The sequence below is a fragment of the Aedes aegypti genome, chromosome 3 (genome assembly GCF_002204515.2).
Source record: "Aedes aegypti strain LVP_AGWG chromosome 3, AaegL5.0 Primary Assembly, whole genome shotgun sequence".
Classification (NCBI taxonomy): Eukaryota; Metazoa; Arthropoda; class Insecta; order Diptera; family Culicidae; genus Aedes; species Aedes aegypti.
In genome coordinates, this window is record NC_035109.1 from 135,354,348 (window position 1) to 135,367,559 (window position 13,212).

Here is a 13,212-nt window from a genome sequence, read left to right on the forward strand (position 1 = left end):
ATCAGGGATGAAGTCAGCATTGCGTTGGTTGAAGTCACCATATATGTGTACTTTCACCTCAGGGGGAAGACCAGATATGATATCTTCAGCATTTTTGAAAAAGGAGTCGTAAGCATGTTTGTTGGCATGATCAGGTGGAAAGTACACTGATGCAAATACATGTTTTTCGTTTTCTATATTTACTTTCACCCAAACATGTTCAAACTCTTTGAATTTCGAAGAACAAATAATTTCAGAATTAAATTTTGAAGAGACTGCAATGAGGACCCCTCCTCCTGATTTTCTTTGTGACATAAGAAAATCGCGATCGTCTCTAAAAACGTTATAATCACATCCGAAAACTTCTTCGCTTTTTATAGATTCGTCCCAACTTGTTTCTGTGCCTAATATGATCGAAAAAGATGACGCTAATATGTTTTTATGGATTTGCTTGATTTTTGAAGATCCTCTCATACGATTGAAATTCTGACAATAAACAAGAGCCTCGGAAGCTTTTGGAAGGTCTACATCATGCCTTGCATTAACAGATTCATTTAAGTGTTCATAATTTAAATTTATACAATTCCTATCACAACTCGAATGGTTGCCGCAGTCATTTGAGCCTTCGTCATAGCCTAAATTATTAGCAATACATTCATTGCGTGTTAAGATACTAATATTACCTTCCTCTGTGAAGTGCGTCAATTCTGGCAAAAACACTGGCAGGAGCACCTTCCATTCAAACGTGCTGGTGCGGCATTTGTTCGGTGTGGCGTATTCGGTTGTCTGTCGCTAGGGTACGGGTTCAGCACTTCTCCTCTCTGGAATGCTATGGTTGGACGATACGAAGCGGGAGGTGGTCTCGAAAATCTTTCCTTCGCTGCTGCTAGTAATTCTCTGTCTAGAAGAGGAGTATTTGTTCTGAAGTCAATATCTCCTGCGGCATTAGTATTGCTACGGTTGTAACAGTTCCTACTGGTATTTCTCTGATGGATGATGGAACATCTGTTGTAGCTCGGCGCATTGTAGTTTCTTTCATTAACGGTGGTTGGACGCGGGTGACTTTTATTCATATATTTACTCCTTGCGGGTTGTTGTGTGTTTTGTGGCAATCTGTTTCGCCTTTTACGTTTTTGTAGTATGTTCTTAAGGCGTAGAAAGGAAAACGACACAAACATATTCCACTCGTGTTCCACATGTATCGTTTATTGCCGAGAATGTAGTATACTTCATTATATTGTCGCACCGCCACTAAACCGGATCGCGCCAGTGAAGGCCCAAACGCAATGATAGCGGAACGGCAACGGAATGCGGAACCGGTTCGCCAGCATGAATCACACCATCTCGACTGAGCTGACAACGAATGAAATTTAATCAACACTGAGTCGACAAGCTTGTTGTAGTTCATGCTGGTGAACCGGTTCCGCTTTCCGTTGCCGTTCCGCTATCATTGCGTTTGGGCTTTGAGACTCGCGACGCGCCTCAACTCGCGCGATTTTGAAATCAGTTTTTTAGTGTGGCGCTGCATTCTTACGATTTTTATGAACACAGCGCACTATTCACATATTAGCTGCGACGCACGGGGCCCGAGAAAACAATAATTATAAATAAATGTTGGTCTTGATTTCTACCGGATACATAATACATAGTTTATAAACTCAACTCTACTACATTTTATTCATACTGTCCATTAAATTGTGTTATACTTAGAAAAATGTTCTCTTTCGATCAAGCTACGAAAACCAACTTTTTTATCGCTAAACAACCCAATTACGACTTGTACCGTAAAAATCATCATTCTGCAACTTGTTACGTCAACTATTATATTAGGCGGCATCCACAAATTACGTAACGCTCTAGGGGGAGGCTCAAGCGTTACGGTCCATACAAAAATTTGAAATTTTTCATACAGAAAGCGTTACGGAGGGGGGGGGGGAGGTGGTCAAAAATTTCAAATTTTAGCGTTACGTAATAAATGGATGCCGCCTTAGTTTCTCCGTGAGGAATATTTGTGACATTTGTGATGGCTCGCGCCCTCATTCCAGAAAACGCTTGAAATACGTTTCCCGTTTGTAGAATCCAGCTCCGCTGGATTTTCGAAAAACATTCGAACTTGATGCCCAGTCAAAACAAAACAAACCGAACACCAACACACTCTCATACGACTGTCACCCACTGCTACCTGCAGGTAAGAAGCGGAAGAAGAGCGCCCATCATCAGAAAAGCAAAAACAACGGGAGGCAGCAGAAGGCAGAGAGAAACACACATCGAGGAAGATCAGAAAATTTTCGTCAGTCACAGTGTTGTTGGTGTTGTTTTTTAGCAAGAGGAAAAACTCGCATCTTTTACATCCGTTTGTGGCCAGGACCCTCCGATCCAGAGGTAGGTAATCCGAATGGGGTAGAAGTCCTTCCGTGTAGAAAGAAGTAGATTACGCACGTGCCAGATTTGAAGCAGCGGTCGGATTGCGTCGCGTGAAATAAATTGCGTTCAAAATTTTACTTTCTTTGTTTCCTGGCTCGACTGTCTGCGATTTGGTCGTGTAGCTTGTCAGAGGATCAGCCAACGGCGCGGCGGGTGGAATGGCCATTTGCGAGTAGTAGTTAGCCGTAGTGAGGAAGAAGTTAGTCATTTTGTGCGCTCCATCAATTTGTTTTGGTATTTTGCGTTTGATTAATCCCAGAGTTTTCTTTCGTATAGTGGTAATCGGTTTGAAGGTCTTTTACGAGTGTGGTAAATAGCTTAGCATTTATTTGCAAACAAAATTAAGCTGCCTCAAAGTTTACATTATTTCTAATGGCTTCTAATAGTTTCTAACAGTGCAGGGTACAGTTTCGATTTCATTCACCCATCGTGATGAAATGGCTAGACCTTTTTCCGTCATATTATTTCGCGATCGCAGACTGGCTTCAGGTTTCTTCCTTCGTTTGTATTCGAATAAAAATCAGCTGGCACAGGCACACAGTGGTTATACGGGTTTGGGATCGTGTATGTGTGCTGGCTGAGCAGAGGTTTTCAAACGCTGGAGATACAAATTGTTGCTTCTAACATACAGCATTGGACGATACTTTTGCAAATTTTTCGATTTTTCATACAAAATGATCAACTTCGGTTGACTAAATCTGCACGCTAGATAAACTGTTTCGTCTCAAATTCCGAACATGACTCATTTTCCGAACAGAGGAGATTTTAGAGGTAAGAATTAGTATTTTAACAACTATTAAATGTAGAGGACTCGAATCATACAGTAATTAATCATCCTGCAAAGAAATTTGAGGGATTTTCTTCAACAATCGTTTTAAAAGTTAACCTTTCGGTCGTCGCGCGAATTTTTGTAACGCGAGTAGTCGCGCGTTGTACTTTGTACAACATCCTTGGTTTTACGAATATCCCAGGAGTCTGACCACTTAGAAAGATGACGTCTTCTGCAAAATTGTTCAGTAGCTCAAGGGCTATGATTATTTTAACCAATAAATTATGCCACTAGGCGGCGCTAGTGAGCATGAAACTTGTGTTTCACAGATCTCAGGATCCTGACCACTTAGAAAGATGGCGTCTTCGGCAAAGTTGTTCGGTAAATCAAGGACTATCATTGTATGAGCTAGTTGATTCAAAACTTCGCCACCAGGCGGTGCTAGTGAGCACAAAACATTTGTTTCGCAAATATCTCAGGGGCCTGATCACTTAGAAAGATGGCGTCTTCAGCAGAGTTGTTCAGTAGCTTAAATTATTTTTTGTTTAATCCTTAAAATTCGAGATTTTGTAAAATAATGATAGCCCCTGAGCTTCTGAACAGCGTTGCCGAAGGTGCATGTCTAAAAAGTCAAGATCCTACAGTTTCCGTAAAATTGGCAAAATATCCTATTTCTTGGCTCAAATAATGAGAGCCCTTGAGCTACTGAACTACTTTGCCCAAGACACTACCTTACTAAGTGGTCAGGCTGCTGAGATATCTGCAAACAAAAGTTTCATGCTCACTAGCGCCGCCTAGTGGCAAAATGTTGAATCAACTAGCTCGAACAATGATGGTCCTTAACTTATTAAACAACTTTGCCGAAGACGCCATCTTTCTAAATGGTCAGGATCCTGAAATATCTGCAAAACGAAAGTAAGACTTCCATGCCCACTAGTGCCACCTAGCGGTCAAATTCCGAAATAAATGAGATACTATCAGATAACGCGTCACCTCCAGAACAACTTTACTAAAGACCCCAAGTTTCTATATTTTCTGGATTTTGAGATTTACCGATTTCAAACTGAGGTTTACTCGAACCGTTTATAGTGCGTTCATTATTATGCAACTTCCATGTACATTTGTTGATTTAACCGTATTATAAAGGGCCATACTGTAAATAAAAACTGTCGAGTGTTGTTCTTAAGAAGATTCTTGAGGAATACATTTTGGTTTTGTGTCGATAGATATCTTGGTTGCAAAATGATAGCATATAAATCACAACTGTTGTACAAAGTACAACAGCGCGACAGCCCAAAGGTTAAGTAATCTAAATCGATTCATGTTCGGAATTTGAGACAAAACGGTAACTTGAATTTCAACATATAATTTCCAAATTGCAAATAATTCCCTTGAATTATTTTCCATTCGTTTCGACAATTCTCGTCTACCATTCTTCCATGCGCTTATATATGTTGGAAGCTTTAGATATTTGAGCACCAAGCTAGGTACATCAGTGAGTGAAATACAAACATCAGACAATGAGGAAAACTGAATGTTCGTAAGGTTGTTCTGTAATATCAGAAGATTGAGTTGTTAGGTAAAATATCACAAAATAATAACTATAATTGTCTAAAAGGCTTAATTGAAAACTGCCAAAATCATAAGCTTTTCGTGACAAAAGACACATTTGTACATTTTTGTGTGTACAGTATGAAACGAATATTGCAACCGTTTTTATTGTGGTGGCTACCCAAGGAACAATTGGTAGCATTTAAGATTCTTACCTTTTTAATAGAAGCTTCGTAGCAGCAACCAATACTGAACAAATTTTTAGTTGAATCATTGATTGAATACAATTAATTGCCGTTTATAAAAAAAGCTGTTATTCCACTTGAAGTTTGGGATTTGAGTAAGAGCTGAATAAACCTCTTTTTCTTCTTCTTCTTCTTGGCATTAACATCCCAGCTGGGACAGAGCCGGTTTCTCAGCTTAGTGTTCTCATGAGCACTTCCACAGTTATTAACTGAGAGCTTTCTTTGCAGAAGTTGCCATTTTCGCATCCGTATATCGTGTGGCAGGTACGATGATACTCTATGCCCAGGGAAGTCAAGGAAATTTCCGTTACGAAAAGATCCTGGACCGAACGGAAATCGAACCCAGACACATTTAGCATGGCTTTGCTTTGTAGCCGCGGATTCTAACCACTCGGTTTAGGAAGGAATAAATCTCCGAAAATGCACTGCCATTTGGCAGTGCCGTTTCGCTATAAATCGTTTCAAAATATTTTTTGACATGAAGGTCAGGAGCTATTTATCTAAGTACCATTGATACACGGCTTGATCTTGTTCAAAAAGTGATCGAAATAATTTGTTTCACTTAAAATTTGAGCTCCCTTGCGCCTGTAGTAAAACTATTGTTCCTATAGTAGCGCTACTGAGAGAAACTGTTTTTTATTATACGAAATTATTGATGAATTAAGAACATTTTTTACATAAAACGAAAGCTTTTGATCCACACTTTAAAGGAAAAATATAAAAGTGATGCTAGTGCTACTATAGGAACAGAAATTAGAAGTAGAGCTACTATAGGCACATATTAATCCGAGCAGTTAATCCAAAGAAGGCCATAATAAGGATTACTAAACAAATTGTTCAGCAACAAATAAGTCTTACAAAAGAGGTCACGCCATAGCCAAATTTTCGAAAAATGGACAAAATATCTAAAAATTGCGTTGTATTCCTAATGTATTGCAATGTTCAACTTACTAATATTATTATTATTTATCTCTATTTGAGTGGCTTTTCACCCTTGGCGAATTAATCACTAACTTACTAATATCTAAAAACATGTTGAATACAATTATAACTGATGTTTTCTCAATACAATTATTGAATTATTTTTAGAAAATATTTCGAATCAGTCTTCTTATATAGGATTATATAAAAACAAAAAGAGCACATTTAACATACCAATGATTGAAATATATTTTATATTTCCATAATGCTTAGTAGATAGAAAAATACGACAAAAATGATTAAAATATTAACCTAATAAAAATAAAGTATGAATTTTAATATAGTTAGATGAACAATTAAATTAAAGTTTTAACAAGTTAAAACTTATAATGAATTTATTACTTTGTGATTAATTTTTTTTTATAAGTATTGACATTTATTTTCTCACTGTGCGCTATAAATAGCCGACTGAATTCAGCTTGCATCAGTACTGAACAGCAGCAGAAATAATGCGCTTGTTCAGTTGTTGACCAGCATAGCACGTGTTGATTAGACACTGTTGAATAGAAGCTCAAGCATGATCAATATTCAGCTGCAAGAGGTTTATATTAAGCACTGGAAGGCTGATAAATGAATTCAAGGATGGCGCAGTTGGCAAGGTATACCGCTGACGATGGGAAGGTTTCGAGTTTGAATCCAGTATCTACACGGGAAAAAATTCTGTGGTAAAAATAACTATTTTAGCTGACTACGCCCATTCTTAAAACTACCATGGAAATCCAGACCAATTTACTATGTTTACGGTACACCCTACCGCATTACTGGTATATTTGACAGAAATAATTTACAACAATCTGATTCCAACTACAGACATGGTAAAATCAAGCGCATTTCTGGTCTGCTGAAAATTGCCGGTGCGAGCGCTTAAGTTAACCCCCTAAAATGGTAGTTTTACCGCACAATTTTTTTGCGTGTAGGTTATTATTAAAAGTAATTATTAATTAGGGGAACATGGTCCAATCCGGACCTAGTAACAGTTTTTTGGCCATATCTTTTCAGCATGATGTACGGCATAAAAAGTTTTATGTTTTCTTGAAAGCCTGATTTAGCGCGCGGACTTTTGTCTCAAAGAGTTTTGTGATATCTCCTACCAGGACATGGCTAGACATGTTTGAACGAAGTTCTGCAAAAGGTCCGAATTGAACCAACCCTGTTGCAATTCGGACCCCACATGTTCTAATTCGGACCTATACCTATGCTATGGTAGTTATAAAATAAACCACCGAGTTGTTTGGTATCAAAGCTTGTTGAGCTTCTTCAATAAGCGCAAGCATAACAAATTAATTCAATGCGCAAAAAAATCCAATTCAGCTCGAATCAGAACCAGCTCAAGTAAAATGTAAATTTCATTAAAAAACATGGGTGACATCTGAGACTAATTCAAAATTTAGTACAGTGAACTTTCCCTAACTCGATTTTAAACTGAACGTTGGACGTATTGGACATATCGAGATAAAGGAAATATTTTTTAAATTATGGAGCTTTTTGTTATTTTGACAAAAACATTATAAAAAGCAACATTGCTAAAAAAAATAGTAAAATTTCAACAAAAAAAGAATCACATCAGTGACGGACTTGATGTAGTGGTTGGAAAACACGACTCTCACGCCGAGGACCTGGGATTGAATCCCATCCCCACGTACGTATGATGTAAAAAGTTATTGTGACGACTTCCTTCGGAAGAGAAGTAAAGCCGTTGATACCGAGATGAACTAGCTCAGGGCTTAAAATCTCATTAATAAAGATAGAGAAAGAGTGAGAATCATGGCATGAAAATATCGGGTTGAAAAGGTTAACTTGTTCGAGAAACTGAAGGAGACAGCATCGAATCTTGGGACATCGAGTTGGAGAAGTATCGACATACTTACATGTTAGGGTCAAAATACGCTATATTAAAGTGATTATTTTCATCTTAAAAAAAAAAACATTATATCGGGTTAGAGAAAGTTGATTGTATTGTTCTGAGCACTCGCAAACGTTTTGTTTTTTGTTTCGTATTGCCATACAAATTTGGAACGCTGTATCTAAAATAGGCAGTGGTATTAATAGATATTCTTTTCAAGTGGCTGATTTATTGATTACTTTGTTTTGTTGACTACCGTATTTCATAGATTTTTCGAAGACTTTTACTTCACCGCAGCATGAACAAAGGCACCATCCATAAATATTACAACTTCTGTGATTTTCTGGCAAGTCGAGAAGACTTTCACGGATCAGAGCGTTTGAAATAGACTTCGTTCGTTGAAAAAGCAAGAGGTCCGTATTGAACCACATCAAAAGGTCCGGATTGGACCAATATACATTTTGAGATATTCAAACTAGTTGAGCACAAACAGTGCATAGACATTTGAAAACCATATGGTCAGATGAAAGCTTAGGCTTGGGGGATTCGATTATGAAATAACACAGAAAGATTGGAGAATTATTGTCAATTCCAGAGGCTTGGAAATAATGCTAACCGATAGCACACTAGAGCACTTCAAAACAACAAGCTAACATAAAAATCAAACGAATTAACTGGAAGGCGTCAAATGTTTTGTGTTAGATCCTAGTCAGACGGTGGGTAGAAAAACGGTACACACGATCTTTACAATAGCGCCAGTATTGAGAAATGTTTGATGGTCCTAATTAGAAAAGGGTCCGAATTGGACCACCTTCCCCTAATAAAAAAAAGTATACACTGCATTTTAAGTACAGTGATAAGCGATTTTTGACCATTTATTTGTTTTCAATTAATTTTGTGGCAGTTGAATAAAAGCTGTGATAAATGCTTATAAAGTGATTTCGAAGTTGTAGAATATAGTCAATATACAACGACACGCTTTATAACTTCTCCATTTTTTTGTGAACAACGCCTGAACAAAGGCTTCACATGGAAATAATTAAAATGTTGTTAAACATGATGCTGAGTTAAACTGCAATAATGTTGTTTGTTAAATTAGCGATGTAAAATAAACAGTCCTTATTAGGAAACAGGAATAAACATCATTACAATATAGCAGGTGCAAAGTAATGTAATGAAGCAACTGTTCAGTACCCAGATAACCAAAATGTACGTTTAACGAAATCACCTGGAGGCTTTATATGTGCAAAATTTCACTTATAAGATTTCGCGAAAAGGCCTTCTACGTACAAAAGTGGAGGCGATATGCGTGCATACATTATGTGATGAATAATAACATACAATGCAAGTGTATAAATATTTTACCGAACCAACCTGTGATCTTATGCGACTTAGCTTATGATAACAAATGTTGATTTGACAGCTGCTACGGATTGATGCGACTTACTTTGTACGAGTGTACGAGACGAAACAAAATGTATAAAAGAACTCAGAAAAGAAGTGTTTTATGCGAGGAAACTCATCAAACTGACGAGTTTATCCACAGTGTTTTGCGGGTTTGATGTAATTAGTATGAATAAACGAGTTGTAACGTGAACTTTCATGCGATTTCTGGTTGTACTTGTGAAAAGATATTTAATAAATGATTATACAATAGGCAAATGTTTCTTGGGTATTTGATGCATTCTCTAGAACATCATACCACTGAACATTGAAACACTGTTTTTGAGATCAAATCCGAGATGGCTCATATTGCCCCTATATTTTTGAGTATTTCCAATCGCGAGTTCAAATATAATAACTATTTGACTTAAGTGAAATTTTTGACCAAAAAATGTAAATGAATTATCGTAAAATATGGAACCACTTCACAATAATGTTTTTAGCGAAATTGTTCATCTCGTCTAAATTAACAATTTTACCAAAGGCACCATGGAGCAAGTAGCAAGTGTCTTATAAGAGACTTCGTCACTATTTTAATACAACTCTTTTTTTGGAATGAAAGATCTCTAAGTATCCTTTCTGATTGCTTTGTGTAAAATTTATGATCCAGTCTTTTAATTAAATTATAGCAATGCTACATCAACCGAATAAGTTAGAGGTAGCCGTGACAGTCTTTCAAACTAAACTAATATTGGGTGTTCATTAGGGCGGTTCAAAATTTAAAAATGTTTGAGAATCCAATCTCCCATATGTTTCTTACTATCCTTACCATAAAAATAGTGTTCTGTGAAATTTTCAGCTTTCTAGGTGGTGATTTGAAGGAGGCCCAAAGACAATGTAGGTTTGTATGTAAATTACTATGGAGAAATTCTGAGATATGTTCCAAACCCGCTAGTAATGTAATGTAAGTACAAACTTATTATCACATAGTAAAAACTCATTCTTCAAGCCATAATAAAGAAATTTGCTGAAGAGATTAATTAATTCCGACAAATATCAGAAAATATATTCATGAGTTTGTTTGTTATCAGTTTGCTAAATATGGGATTATAGCCCTGCAAACATGTACAAAAATCCCAAACAAAATTTGCTCAAAAGGGATTTGTTTCTTCAGCAACATCCTTCATTAAGACTTGAAGAATGGGTTTTCAATATGGGATGATACGTTCCTACTTACATTACAGTACTAGCGTGTTTGAAACATTTCTCAAAATTTCTCCATAGTAATTTCCATACAAACCTACTTTGTCTTTGGGCCACCTTTAAATCGCCACCGCAAAAGCTGAAAATTTCACAGAACACTATGTTTATGGTAAGGAACATATGGGAGATTGGATTTTCAAACATTTTTAAATTTTGAATCGCCCTAGTGTTCATACCACCCCATAGGTAAAAAATCGATACATTCATCAATTCATTCTTGAGCTTATAATACACAATTCATTCATTCATTATTAAACTATAATACAAAGGAAACTATGCATATCTAGTGTAGTCATCTAAGAATTGTAGTAGGGTGTTTTATGTATTTTGGACAGAGCGTTACGCGTATATAATTTGGCCATCTCCATTTGATTTTGCCGTAACGTAAGTCGTAACGTAAGCGTAACGGTCAGTCCAAAGACACATTAGTCAGTCCAACCTCGAATCAACCGCGATTACTTCGGTTCCCCAAACTAACATAGTTTTTTTTTTAATAAATACAAATTATAAAATGTAAAAAAAACGAAAAGCATTCGAGCAGCTTTTGAGCTTTTCTTGAGGAGTAATCCCAGACAACCAAGATGTACGTATAACGAAATCACCTGGAGGCTTTGCATATGCTACATATCACTTATAAGAAATCCACCGACGTTTGACGTAATTTGTATGAATAAACGAATTATTACGTGAACTTTTATGCGACTTCTGGTTGTCTGGAACGTAATCCGCATGAAATTATTTCGGTGAAAGTTTTTCCTGATTTGTATTTTCCATTTTTGATTTTTTTTGTCAATGCGATATTTAGTTTAGTTGATTTTGGTGGTGGTGGTTGATCCCTAGTGATAAATCCTACCTCCGTTCTGGTCATGATCTTCAGATTATCGTGATTCGTCCACATTAGTATTGATAAAGTGGGGGGAAAGGCTTGAAGTAAAATTTGAAAGGTAAGGAAAGGATGGTGCTCTCGTTTCATGCTTTTATTTCCAATCTGTAAAATTTGTATGACTCCAATTTTAATCGTTCAGCGTAAATATGATTTTTCAACAAACTATGAATGGTTCGTTACTATGAGTGTCAGCATATTTATGAACTATTTATGTTTTACATATTTTATTTAAACACCTTTCCTTTTACCACAGATAACAGACGGTCGGCGTTAAGTCAGAGTGGATCTAGTACAAAACATGGGAAAATTAGATTATTCTTCCATTAGATGCGAAATTACCTCACCTCCATTTCATTTTGATCAGATTTGATGCATGTTGTAAACTGCGAGAGATATGTGACAAATTTACTTTGGATGATTAATAAAAATCCATAAGAGTATGCTGTCAGAGTGGACCAAGTGCTTGTTACCATAACAGCGAAAATTATCAGCGCGCTGATGAATGCGAGGAAATGAAAGACAATTCAAGTGATTTGTCATGATTTTTCACATCGAATGATTAATCTTCTCATCCGTCAATAGAAATTCATAAATATTACTTAATTCGGTGCATTTGATTTTGTTTTTTGACCATTTACAATATTTGAATGGGTGGTCAGAAGTAGCAACAATTTCTGTGCAGACAGAGCGGACCAAGTGTCAAATAGTAATAAACTGATTGATTATTGCATTTTTTTGAGTCGATTTCAGAGTTCAATAGAAGTTTTTGGTACTTCTATGGTGTCTGTGTGGAATGTCCTAGAACCCGCTTATTGCACCAGTTTGGCCGGCATTCAAAATTTTTACTTGGTCCACTCTGAGTGAACACATTTTTGTATATTTCTGGTCTTCAATGCCCTAAACTTGCAAAACTTTAATTTTTAAGCCATCATAATGCAAATGATTTTGGGATTGATTATTACAGATTATCAAACAATTTACGATACTGATGTCGAAGGATGTTGATAATCTGTTCATCTTAGAGACGTACATTCAGTTTGACCATGCAAGTATTGAATGATTTTTGTTTTCCTAGAAATTGTTCAGCCATAGTGAACCAAATTACTGAATGGTGATCTTTAGTTCAGTCAGAGTGGACCAAGTGCATATAGTCCATCAAAAAGCCGTTCTTTTTTTTCATGTTTATCACTTCACATTATATTGTTTGAGAGTAACAAAAAAATGTGTAGAAATATTGAAGCAAAATTTGACCGATTTAAAAAAATACAAAGTGTTAGACTTTAAGCTCATTTTTCTCAAAATATTCAAAATGTCACTTGGTCCACTCTGACTTAACGCCGACCAATTAATGGCCATTTTGAATGGCAGCACAAGTAGTAACATCGTGGTGAATATGAAATATTTCAAGATACTGATATTCACCAGTGATTGACGCAATTCGCTGTGTTGCGGCGCTAGTGATTGCAAGGAGTTTCAATTTGTATATTTACACAGGTTTTCAGAGTTGTTTTGTTCTAGCATAAATATCTGTTATCTGTGCTTTTATCTTTGTTTTCATTATTAAAGAAATACTTTGAATGATTCGACACCATTTGTTTAGATATGCAAAAGTTTTACTTTATTCAATGAACTTTTAATGGTTTGCCATTGTAAGTGTCGGCATAAGAAGAGTGTTCTGTGATTTAGCGTATTTAGCTATTTGTGCAACACACTTTGAATGGTTCGTCATTTCAAGTGTCGACTTTATTTTCTTCTACTGAGAAAATCTTCATATCGATTAAAAATATTATATTTAAAGGCATGTTTATATCTCACAAATAATTGTTTATCATGGTCTAATCGCTTATCAATGTGAATCATGTGACCCAGCGATCCTCCCCATTAACAC

General features: G+C 36.4%; 1 protein-coding gene across 6 annotated transcripts in view; it reads left to right on the plus strand.

Annotated features, from left to right (window-relative positions):
* The first annotated feature begins 2,177 nt into the window (after window positions 1–2,177).
* The window catches only part of LOC5571463 (autophagy-related protein 9A), a 31,157-nt gene continuing 20,122 nt past the window's right edge, over window positions 2,178–13,212 (plus strand). For 3 of the 6 annotated variants that reach the window (XM_021855807.1, XM_021855802.1, XM_021855806.1), the window contains exon 1: window positions 2,178–2,361. The gene's annotated coding sequence lies outside the window, so the exon portion shown is untranslated. The other 3 variants (XM_021855805.1, XM_021855804.1, XM_021855803.1) reach the window with 3 other exon arrangements.